Genomic DNA, 9,267 nt, shown 5'->3' on the forward strand with positions numbered 1-9,267 from the left:
GATTGAGTCCGAGATCGAGTTTGAAACCGAGTCTGAGACCATGTTCGAGACCGAGTCCAAGATCTGAGATCGGGTCCAAGACTAAATTTGAGATTGTGTCTGAGACAGAGTCTGAGGTCGAGTCTAAGATCGAGTCTGAGATTGAGTCTGAGACCGAGTCTGAGGTCGAGTTCAAGATCAAGTCCCAGATCCAGTCCGAAACTGAGTCCGAATACTAATACAGGTTGTGGGGTGAAAGCCCAAAGCGTGTGTCTCCCAAGGGGGGGGGCAGGGGGCTGCAGGGGGTTCCAAAAGTATAGTAAGGATAGTGAGGTCTAGGAATTAGTCTTGAAGAAACCCTGTGCTTGCAGAGAGTGTAGCTGAACTTTAAGTCCAGTCTAACCTAGGGACGGGGATTGGGAGAGAATTTGGGAATTTGTGGATGGATAGCTAATGCTCTATTGTTCATGCAGTAAGTTGCTGAAACTAAGTAGGACCAAGTAAGAGCTAGTACAATAGACAGGAATTAAGGCCAAGGCCATGGTGGTCGGATAGACAAAGTAAATTAGTAAATTGGAAAGGAAAAATTTGTGGGTTATAAGTGAACTAAAGACTATAAAGTGTGTTCAAGGTAGCCAAAGCACCAATGAGGTAGTTTGACAAGCAAAAGTTGAAGTAGGGACATGGAAAGTGGATATGGATTTCACCATGTTAGATATGGCAAGATTTGACGTGATCTTTATGATGGATTAGTTCAATCAATTTGTGGTAGCTTTGTACGAACAATGTAAAAACCTTGTGGTATTATTGAATGCCTGAGAAGAATGATCTAAGGTGGAGGCCCAAGATCTAAAGGTAGGGTAATGTAAGGTAGGGACTCCTACTTGAATCTAGTATCCACAGGAGGACAATTCACTAAAGGAACTAAAGTAGCATTTTTGTGCTTACTCTCAATAAAGAATAACAAAAAGATGAGAACAAACAAAATACCTTTAGTGATCTAGTGGGTGTTAGACCAATTTCAAGATACCATACCAAAAGAGTTACCAAAGGGGTCACCCCCAAACAACTAATAGAACATAAGATCGAGTTGGTCAAGGATGCTAAGGTAGTGGTTCCTCCCCCTTATTAATTAAACAAAAAAGAACTCAAGAAGCTTAAATGCCAACTTAAGGAGTTGGTGGATAAAGGGTATGTTAGTTTGAGTAAGTCACCATATGGGCCCCAATATTATTTGTGAAAAAGAAAAATGGCTTTATGCACATATCCATAAACTACTGATTGCTCAATAAATATACGAAGAAGAACAAATACCCTTTACCAAGGATTTAGGACATCTTTGATATTTTGGAAAGGCAAAATACTTATCAAGGATTGACCTAAACCCTAAACCCTAAACCAACTTTTAGGTGCTTTTAGGTGGACAATCCAGAAAGGAAGTCTGTAAAATCTGTTCCATTTCCATTGCTGAAGCATCAAGTGTCACATCACCTTCAGAAAGATAATTGGCTATCTTGTTCCTTGCCCAGCCTCAGTTCATTGTAGTAATTGTATCTGCCATCTCAGCTTCCACTTTTGCACACCTGGCATCCATCTGTTTTTCTATAGCCAGCTATGTATTTTTTTTCTCTAAAGAAAAGCCTGTTCAATTCCCATGTGTCTTCAAGTTCTTCCCTAATCTTCAGTACCCCTTCTTCAATCTTAGATTTTTCTGTCTCATCAAAGCATAGTTTTCTCTAAGCAGCAGATTTCTTCTTTCCTTCTCAGCTCAAGCTGTAGCAACTACATCTTGACTAAACTGTCGTCACTTTTGTATTTTTGTTGTTTTAAGAGAGTTCGTTGATTAACACTAACTGCTGGCTTTCCATCTACTCACATAACTCATTTGTTTCCTTCATCAAACAACTTTAGCACCTCCATGTCATGGCCAGCAATCTTCACTTGGGTTGACATATTCTAGTCATCATAAACACACCCGATCTGCATTCTCTACTGCAGCTCTAAGCATGCATTGGATTCTATACCAGAGGCCTTTCTCTCCTAATACTACCAAAAGAGTTCAATTGAAGATTATCAGGAGAGTTTGTTTTGACATTGCAGAGTTCGACTGTTAATGGCAATGAAGGTGAACCTTGAAAGCTGCTTGAAGATGGCAGAGATCACTGGCCATATCTCTGCAGTAATGATTCTCACATCAGCAAAGGAGGAGAAAAAATTTCTCAAAGCAAGAAAAAAAAAGGGAGTGTCGGTCATTAAATGTTTCTTTGATTACCTGTACATATGGTAGAGCTCAAACAATGGAACTGCCAGTAGTTTGAGATTCTTTGAAATAGCAAAGTATTGTCTTTTGGGGAGGACAACCACGCAGAACTTCTTACACTCCTGACACAAGAAATAATAAAAGAAATGAGAAGATCATACCAAAGAGTTATGAATAATAAGGGACAAAGATTGATACCTTTGTTTTGGTGATGTGAGGAGGGCAGTAAGGATATAGCAGCGTCTCAAAATTTTGTCTCTAGCAAATTGCCACACACTCTCCAATCTGGAAGATGGAAACTAACAAAACCAAAGTTCTTCCTTCATATCTTCATGTATTTCCATTGTACCTGCCAATCGGGCTAGATTGAAGCTGCCATTGAAGTAACCTTGCTCATGAGCTTCATCTTCAATCCTTCCACCTCTAAACAATCAAAGTTAGCAGCGTGAATGATGAAAGAAAGCTTCTTTACTGTCTTCTCCAGTCTTGAGTCTTCCTCCGAGAAACTTGAAAAACACATTCTGCTGCTCGTGGGCAATGGCCAACCCTACAAGATCTTCGTCCCTGTCCCTCGTGATCTTCATGCCTATCCCTCGCACCACCCTTCTCACTGACGCTGGCATCGCTGCTATGTACATGTGACCAATCCCAATCTCCTAGTGGAGAATTCTCGCTGCCTTGAGATCTTCTTGCTGGTGATGCTGCTTCTGCTGCTGTGATTCCTACTTACCTGTAGCATGAAGTCGACTCTACCATTAGGACTTTCAGACAGCCTTTCTGTCACTATACTATCATGAAAAGCTGTGACACAAAACCATAACCCCAACAGAAGAAGTTCCTTTAGCTCTGATAGCAAAACTTAAAAAGCACAATGATACCTGTATCCCAAAATATTCACTAACTTTCTCCAAAAATAATAGATATCAGAGGTTCCACTCTGTAATCACAAAGAAAGGATAAATGTAAACGGTGCTAACACAGAAGGGTATTGATAGCTGTAAGCAACATGATCATATGGGTAAAATATGTTCATCATTTGCCTGCATAGTGGCATTTCTTCTTCAATGCCTTCATCTTCCCAGTACTCGACCTGTTCCTACACAAACAAGTCAACATACGTTGCAAAGACCATAAATCACACATGTACCCATTCCAGGGCATACATTCCGAAGACTGAGAATCAATGGCGATACAATTGCAAAAATTGTGTCCACCTGCGAGATACAAACTTATCAACACTGAAGAACTAAGCCACCATGTGTACCTGAAACAAAAGATTTGTGTACCAAATTGAGGAGTATGATATTTTCAAGGAGCTCACTCTCCTTGTTTCATTACCAATGCTGTATAGTGACATGAGAGAGAGTCAAACATGAAACTGCAGATTGTGCCATTCGTGACACACACACCTTGCCTGGGACAGGCCAATGTCAGAAAGTCTGAAGAACACAAGCTCCAGATCCATGATGACTTCCCCACTGGCAATAGCTCCTGTTCGCCACATTGTGTGTGCCATACAGTCTTGTCAAAGTAAGGATATTTATACTCACTCAGTGTTCATGTCATTGTTTGACATGACTTTGGAAGATCAAGAGACTGCGATTGCTCTTTCATAGATTATTGCAAACCAAAGGTGCAATAAAACCTTTGTCGTTGTTTTGTCTCTAAACATTTTTGCTATGTGAAGGCCGGATCCTCACCCCTGTATTTCCCATCTGGCCAGATTCCAAAGCCTCTGCCATCCACAAACGTTCTCCAGGAGCTGGCTGTGAGGTGGAAGAAACAAAGCATCTGCAAACTCCACGGCATCCTCCACAATCTCCTTGATCTTCTTTTCAATGGCTTTCAACTCCACCTCACTGGCCAGTCTTTCTTCCAGCAAGTACTTCTTGAAAGAAGAAAGAAGGGATGGGGTTGCGAGGAGCATACTTGCTCTTTTGCTCTGGACAGAAAGAAAAAACAAAGTTTAGCTTCCAAAGAACCAGAAGAGAGAGAAGAACAAAGCGAGGCACTTACCAGGCTTCCAGAGCTCATCCAGATCAGTAAGACAATGACCGATAAGCCTCACACTCCACTAATGTTGGGCCGTCACACTCCAAGCTCTCGCAATGGCTTCCTTGGCCACGTGGCCAACTTTGAGCACGTCCATTCCATCAATGTGAATGTTGAAAAACTAAGGAAGAAGAGAAAAACTCTATTGCTCAGATATCATCATCGCTATAGAGAGTTGTGACTCTCCAGGTCCACCACGTGTCTCAGCCGTACGGTGATCTCGGATGTACTACATCCTCACACCCCCACTCAGCCGAGATCAGCGTGCAAAGGCTGGATCAGAAAAAAGAAACTAATGCTAAACCACTGTGAACCTATCTCACTCCCCCCACTCAGCCGAGAAAAGCTGAGCTCATGAAATCAGCATCTTGTGGTGTTGAACAACAGTAGCAGCACATTCCAAGGTACCCAAGCTTGCACACAGCCTAGCTTGTATCAGGACCCATCAGGCGCCAACATCTTGTTCCATGTCCCCCACTCAAATGTGATCTCTCCATCAGCCTCAAGGTCCTTGCGCACAGCAATTCCCGAGAGAAGCCTCTTGGCAGCATCAGCAAGTCTCCAGCCCAAGGAAGCCTTCCCTTGTAGCAGCAGCAGCATCGGATTGTCTCCAGCAGTAGCAAGCAGTGCTGCAACCCTTCCAATTCAAATCCAGGCCAGTCTCGATCAAGAACTGCCTCCAGATTAGGGTTGCTGCACAAGACAAAATAAACAAGAAATCCTCCATCTTGATATTTGCAATTCACAGCCGCTCCAGATCAGGGGGCTCATTGTCTTCCTCCTCCATTCAGCCCAGAATTTAATCCCTGAGCTCCGATACCATGTTGAAAACTAAGTAAGAAGAGAAAAACTCTATCGCTCAGATATCATCATCGCTATACATACACAGGTAAGAGTTGTGACTCTCCAGATCCACCACGTGTCTCAGCCGTATGGTGAGTTGGATGTACTACATCCTCACAGTGAACTCCATGCATACAAAAGCCTCTCTTTTCTTCCACATATCCGACACTGACATAGCTCAAAAGTGGTCCATGCCAATCGCCTAGAGGTTGTTCTCCACCATGTGGACAATCGAGGTAGACAGATACCAGAGGTGAAAACCATTCATTGCAAACATCAATCTCTCCATAATAGTGGAGCACTTGACATAATTTTCTTCCATTTTCATCTCCGTGACAATCCCACCATTTGCTGATGGCAGCAAGAGGGATTGAGGAGAGTTTTTTACAGCAAGGATGTCCTCCTCCTGTCTTGCATAGGCTGAAAGAATGCTGCAAAGTTTTAGTTATAACACAAAAATGAAAAAATATAAAGCCATTTCACCAATTTCCTCAACTTTTTGCCCTTGCGACTTGACTACCAGTCTGGATCTTGTTCCTGCAAGTGAAAGTGAAACTCCCCGTGTCAAAAGCATCAACTGGAGATAGAGAGCACTGAAGTGAGATGGATCTCAAAGCTCCTCTGCATTACATTAACCTGAGACAGAGTCAGGGGAAGTTTTTTGAGTGGCCACCCACAACAAACAGTTATTAAAGAGCGAAAAGCTACATACCTGGACATCGTTCACATAGTGGTTCCCTCCAATCATGAACATCTTATCGTGTACAACCGCTGTTTCACACACAAAAAAAGACAGTGAAATGCTGATCTTCATCCAGATACCAGAGGTGAAAACCATTCGTTGCAAACATCAATCTCTCCATAATAGTGGAGCACTTGACATCATTTTCTTCCATGTTCATCTCCGTGGCAAGCCCACCATTTGCTGATGGCAGCAAGGGGGATGGAGGAGAGTTGTTTACAGCAGGGATGTACTCCTCCTGAGGTTGTTCTTCACCAGGCTTCCACAGCACCGCCATGACCAAGCACTTCAAGAACTGCCCATTGTTGCAAGTCCCATCCCTGAAAACGCCAGTGTCACTGCGTTCACACTGAGATCCTTGAGAACTTCCCACAAGAACTTGGTCGAGAAGGCTGCTCCAGTCATCACGGGGATCCCATTATTGATCAAAGGAAATCCTCCCAGCAGCGGAGAACATATGCATGGATCCACCTTGGCCGCGCCCAGCCAGTGGATTTGCCGAACAGCTCGCTCATTACTTGCCTAGCAGGGACGCCTTTGCTCAGCACGTGGACGTGATTGTGGTAAGTGCTGCAAATGTAGTCCTCCTTGAGCGTCTTGACAAATGCCATGGACACGGCCTCCTGTCCATTGCTGGACAAATACAAACATCTTGCTCCTAAAATACATCTGCCCAGGGATCATGTCCTCGTAGAGCCTCCTCCCTTGTCACGAGCTGGAGAGATTCCTTGGCAGGGGCCACTGTGGGGGGCGGCAGCAGCACAGCTGATCCATGGAAATCCTTGGCCCTCCTGCCCGCAAACGTGCTGCTCCTGGCTACCACACTGGAATCGCATATAAGAATGTCTGCCAAACCATCCATAGCAGCATATCAGACGTGCTACCTTTCTCCTTTCAAAGCTGATGGTCTTTGCAATGTATTGAAAATACCTGTAGTTACAAAAAAGAACTTTGAAAACTTTTATTACTTTCTAGCTCAAGTATATATAAATTTATTTCTGCCATTCCTGGAGAAAAAATTGTGTGTGTGTGTATGCTCAAGACAACCTTACAGGTGAATAGTAGATTTAGACATTGATAGTTTTCTCAATTTCTTATTACAAAATGTTATTTTTAGGTTGGCCACAAAGTACCCTTTACTATATATAAGTCCTACATACATACACAACCAAAGTTGCACAACTAACGAACCAATAATGGAAACTTATTCTTTCCAATATATGACTACTCTTTGCTGTAATCTAATGGTTCACATTCACCATATAACTTGTTTTTAAAGAATGAATCCAATATTGTGTTTATAACTAATGTTTCATCTTTGATCCATAACAGTTTATTGCTATGAAGAATTTCTTAGATCCAACATATATTCTCTCTAATGCCATTCAGTGTCCTCACAAATTTTTTCATGAATGTAATAAAAATTGTAGCTTAAATAATCTATTATGCTTTGGTGTACTATTTCCCCCAGTGGTGCTGGGATCCCAGGTAGTACTCTATATTTAAAGTTGTTATTTTGGCATTGGTGTCACATATTCTATTTTTAGAATATCCATTTTACTTATGGTGGATGCTCCCAATCGGACGAACTAGATCTATGACACTCCAAAAGAATGGTTAGAACCTTAAACCTTTACCTCTACACTAAGATACTAGAAGTAAATCAAGGTAAGTTTTTTAAGATTGGAACCACTGCTTTCTTACTATTTTTCTTTTTGACATATAGAATACAGGGACGTCAAGTGAGCCACATAAGATAGTCAAAGGTAATTACTTCTTGTTTGACACTGATAAAGCATTATGTGATCACGCAGGTCCTTTACGATATATAATTGTCATGGCGGCATGGAATAGAGGGTGGAAACAAGCATTAATCATGAACAAATTTAAATTGGAACTGAGTGTGACAGCAAGTGTGAGAGATTTAATGTATAGAATAGATTTAATAAATATATTTTTTTACACATAAATATGTAAATTAATAAATAATTTTAAATATTAAAATTATAATATTATTTGTTCATTGAGCTCAAAGTTTTTTTCTTCTTCATTGTTTGAAGTGTCTTGGCTATGCCTCTCAAGGTCATTCAGTTTCTCTCTTACAACTTGGCACTTTCATCATTTTGGAACAGACCAAGCTTCTATTGGATGGACTCCACCATTGGAAAGGCTTCCAAGACCCTTGACCTCTTTAGCAAGTAGGACAATCCCAATGTGTAGCTCCAGATTCATCAATGCCATCATGGACAGTAAACACATTGCATCAGCATTGGACGAGACAGGGAGCAGGCCAAGTCTCATTAGGTAGTAGAGATTTTTCCTCTTTCTTGCTTTGTTTCTAAGCTTGCATCATTAGAAAGAGTTTGTTGGAGGATTTGAGTGATGGAGCTTAGAAGCTCATTGCTGGAAATATAGTGTGAGACACAAAATCCCTAGGCCCCAAAGTGGAGCCGGAAAGGGTGCCACGTGGTAGTGGCTGAAGCGAGAGCCAAACGAGTGTAACACGTTTGGACCAAAAGCTCTGACTTGAAAAGTCAAGAGCGGGAGTGGAACTCCCAAAGAAGAGCTCGAGGAACGAGCACGAAGCGAGCAAAAAGCGAGGCTCCAAAAAGGGACCCAAAAGGACCAACACATGACACGTGGGAGTGTCCGAGATGGACTCGAGTTGGAGTCCGAAGTGGAGTCCGAGGTGGACCCGAGATGGACCCGAGATGGAGTCCGAAGTGGAGTCCGAGGTGGACCCGAGATGGACCCGAGTTGGAGTCCAAAGTGGAGTCCGAGATGGACCCGAGATGGAGTCCGAGATGGAGTCCGAGCTGGAGTCCGAGGTGGACCCGAGATGGACCCGAAATGGAGTCCGAGATGGAGTCCGAGATGGACCCGAGATGGAGTCCGAGATGGAGTCCGACATGGAGTCCGAGATGGAGTCCGAGATGGACCCGAGATGGAGTCCGAGATGGAGTCTGAGATGGAGTCCGAGGTGGACCCGAGATAGACCCGAAATGGAGTCCGAGATGGAGTCCGAGATGGACCCGAGATGGAGTCCGAGATGGAGTCCGAGATGGACCCGAGATGGACCCGAGATGGAGTCCGAGATGGAGTCCGAGATGGAGTCCGAGATGGAGTCCGAGATGGAGTCCGAAGTCGAGACCGAGACTGGAACCGAGACCGGGACCGAGACCGAGACCGAGACCGAGATCGGGACCGAGACCGAGGCCGAGGCCAAGACCGAGCCCGAGCCCGAGTCCGAGTCCGAATCCGAGTCCGAGTCCGAGTCCGAGTCCGAGTCCGAGTCCGAAGCCTGAGAGGGTGAAAGCCCAAAGCGTTCGTCTCCCAGACCCTGGGGGGTTTGGTGAGCTCCAAAAGTATAGTAAGGGGGAGGACTGCAGTG

The 9,267-nt window shown here is 43.6% G+C and overlaps 2 pseudogenes; both read right to left on the bottom strand.

The window, feature by feature from the left end:
* Positions 1-2,052: 2,052 nt before the first annotated feature.
* LOC112343529 lies at positions 2,053-2,862 on the bottom strand (annotated as a pseudogene).
* A 1,054-nt stretch (positions 2,863-3,916) lies between these two features.
* LOC112343530 lies at positions 3,917-8,177 on the bottom strand (annotated as a pseudogene).
* Positions 8,178-9,267: the final 1,090 nt, after the last annotated feature.

The sequence above is a fragment of the Selaginella moellendorffii genome, unplaced genomic scaffold (assembly GCF_000143415.4).
Source record: "Selaginella moellendorffii unplaced genomic scaffold, v1.0 SELMOscaffold_159, whole genome shotgun sequence".
NCBI classification, from domain to species: Eukaryota; Viridiplantae; Streptophyta; class Lycopodiopsida; order Selaginellales; family Selaginellaceae; genus Selaginella; species Selaginella moellendorffii.